The 2,930-nt window shown below is 41.3% G+C and overlaps 1 long non-coding RNA gene across 1 annotated transcript in view; it reads right to left on the bottom strand.

Annotated features, from left to right (window-relative positions):
• Positions 1–2,734: 2,734 nt before the first annotated feature.
• LOC131878143 (uncharacterized) overlaps positions 2,735–2,930 on the bottom strand; it is a 4,675-nt gene continuing 4,479 nt past the window's right edge. Inside the window, exon 3 of the long non-coding RNA XR_009372958.1 lies at positions 2,735–2,744. This is a non-coding gene — a long non-coding RNA (uncharacterized LOC131878143). The remainder of the gene's footprint in view (positions 2,745–2,930) is intronic.

Here is a 2,930-nt window from a genome sequence, read left to right as displayed (position 1 = left end):
AGAAATTCAGATGAAGGCGGAAATGTTCAACCAGCTATTGTTGAATGTCTTAGGCAAGCACGCACCTTTGAAGTTTATCAGGATACAGGCAAAGAGATCGCCCAAACCAAGTGTTCAGTTGAACAAATGACGACGTCTCAGGGACAATGCCAGATGCAAGAAAAAGATAGGGAGGCTAAAGAACCTTCGAAAGCAATGCAATCGTCAAGCTCAAATTAAAAGCATTTCTAACATCAGAAAAAGGATAAAAAACATCCACACGAAATCTGGAAAGTTGTCAAGGAAATGACGGGGAGTGGCAAAATAACGACGAATACGATCAAATCCAATGGACGGGTGCTTGACATCAGCGAAACCGCAGAACATTTCAACAGATTTTCAACAGCCCACAAGGGTCAAGTCAAAGATCTCCCCGTTGATTTTTCTTGTGATGGTGGCCGATTTGGAGGAATGGGTAGTTCGTTATTAGCCCACGCTGACGATACAACATGCTGCACATCGGCCAAAACAAAAGAAGAAGTGCGTCAAGTCTTGATGGTATCGACAGCTGAAATCCTAGAGTTCATCCAAGTTGCCAATGCATCAAAAACAAAGTTTCTCATGCTTGGGAGATCCATGGAAGAGCCATTGCAAAAAGAAGACGCTCTTATAGAAGAATCAAGTGACGAAGTGCTTTTTGGTTTCACTTTCAGCAAAAATCTATTTTGGAAGTGCCATCTAAATAATTTGGAGTCCGAGTTACGTAACAGAATCGGGATTCTGGTCGCTTAGCTAGGAAGCTTCCATCAGTGGTGGTCGCGGAAATAATTGAACCATTTTTTACATCAAAACTCAGATACCTTATTGAGGTTAATTCAGACGCACTCGACTCGAATGATCCAGCCTTGAGGAAGATAAGTTCTCTCCACTCCGCGGCCATGAAAGCTGCCCTGAATATACCAACAAGAAAACACGTGGAATGTAAAGAGCTTCTACAGAAAGCAAACCAGGATTCTATAGACGTTATTGCAATGCGTTCGACTGCTCTACTGGCTTGGCATTGCGGAAAAGACTGGTTAAATCATCCACTTACAACCAGACGGATGGAGGTTGATGAGGGTGAAAAGAGCACGCGCCAAATATTGTCCAGAGCCTACCCTCCCCAAGCAACCAAGAAGTCAATTATTAGCAGAATTGTTGAAATTTGGGAAAGACTGACTGCCTGTGCACATCAGGGAGCAAGAAAACTAAGCTAAAGTGACAAGTATGATTAAGACCTGGGACCTATCTACTCAGTAATAACAAATATAAANGGTTAAAGATCTCCCCGTTGCTTTTTCTTGTGATGGCCGATTTGGAGGAATGCTGCACATCGGCCAAAACAAAAGAAGAAGTGCGTCAGGGCTTGATGGTATCGACAGCTGAAATCCTAGAGTTCATGAAAGTTTCTCGCCTCGTTGCCAATGCATCAAAAACAAAGTTTCTCATGTTTGGGAGATCCATGGAAGAGCCATTGCAAATAGAAGACGCTCTAATAGAAGAAACAACTGCTGAAGTACTTCGCGGTTTCACTTTCAGCAAAAATCTATCTTGGAAGTGCCATCTGAATAATTTGGAGCCCAAGTTACGGAAGAGAATCGGGATTTTGCGTCGCTTAGCTTGGAAACTTCCATCAGTGGTGGTCGCGGAAATAATTGAACCATTTTTTACATCAAAACTCAGATACGGCATTGAGGTCATTTCAGACGCACTTGACTCAAATGATCCAGTCTTGAGGAAGATAAGTTCTCTCCATTCCGCGGCCATGAAAGCTGCCTTGAATATACCAACAAGAAAACACGTGGAATATAAGGAGATGCTACAGAAAACAAACCAGGTTTCTATATACGTTATTGCAATGCGTTCGACTACTCTACTGGCTTGGCATTGTGGAAAAGGCTGTTTAAATCATCCATTTACCTACAACCGGACGAATGGAGGTTCATGTGGGTGAAAAGAACACGCGCCAAATATTGTCCAGAGCCTACCCTCCCCAAGCAACCAAGAAGTCAATTATTAGCAGAATTGTTGAAATTTGGGAAAGACTGCCTGTGTACATCAGGGAGGAAGAAAACTAAGCTAAAGTGACAAGTATGATTAAGACCTGGGACCTATCTACTCAGTAATAACAAATATAAATCCAAAGAAGCAACAAAGACAATGTGAAACAAATCTATATGTGACGGTCGATCAATGGGAACCATACAAATTTAAAACTGCAAATCTCGTGCTCCTGCGACCAGAAATAAATAAGTCATTCATTGAATGTTTACTCACAGCTCTGGACAGCCAGATTGAGCGGCAAATTTCAAATGTTTGAAAATATATGCTTTGGTGCACAGAGCTTTGTTACACTCTGCATCTCCTCCCACTGTTTTCAAATCAAATCTGTAGTGACTGAGCCAGATCAAAAACTGATTACCACATTTATTTGGGTGTAATATGAGGAATGACGGTAATTGTATTTCTCGTACAAACTATTGACTTAATAAACGAAGAGAAGAATAAAAACGTGCTGATGAAATAAAATGTCGGTTGAGTACAACATTCCGGTGGATGTTTGGACAAAATCATCGAAATCCAGTTAATGGTGGACAAGCATTCACCGTTATAGGATTCCAGCAATATTTCACCAAAGATGATCAACTTCCGCTTTCCCGGAGGCCCAAAACCCAACACTTCGGGCGTGTTGCATCAGAGTCAGTGGGTCCGATCTTCATCATTTTCTGAAATAAACAATAGTTAACAATAAAATGATTGAGGTTAAGGCGAGCGCAACACCAAAAGAATGAAACTATTAATGTCTGTTGTGGCTAATTGTCGCACTCTCCAAGTGACAAATCAATTAGACAGTTTAACCATTGATGTTTACTTATGTGCAATCTGAGAATAAACCAGTAGTTCAAGTTACA

The sequence above is a fragment of the Tigriopus californicus genome, chromosome 3, assembly GCF_007210705.1.
Source record: "Tigriopus californicus strain San Diego chromosome 3, Tcal_SD_v2.1, whole genome shotgun sequence".
NCBI lineage: Eukaryota > Metazoa > Arthropoda > Copepoda > Harpacticoida > Harpacticidae > Tigriopus > Tigriopus californicus.
The sequence above is the reverse complement of the archived record's forward strand: the minus strand, read 5'-3'. Positions and strand labels throughout refer to the sequence as shown.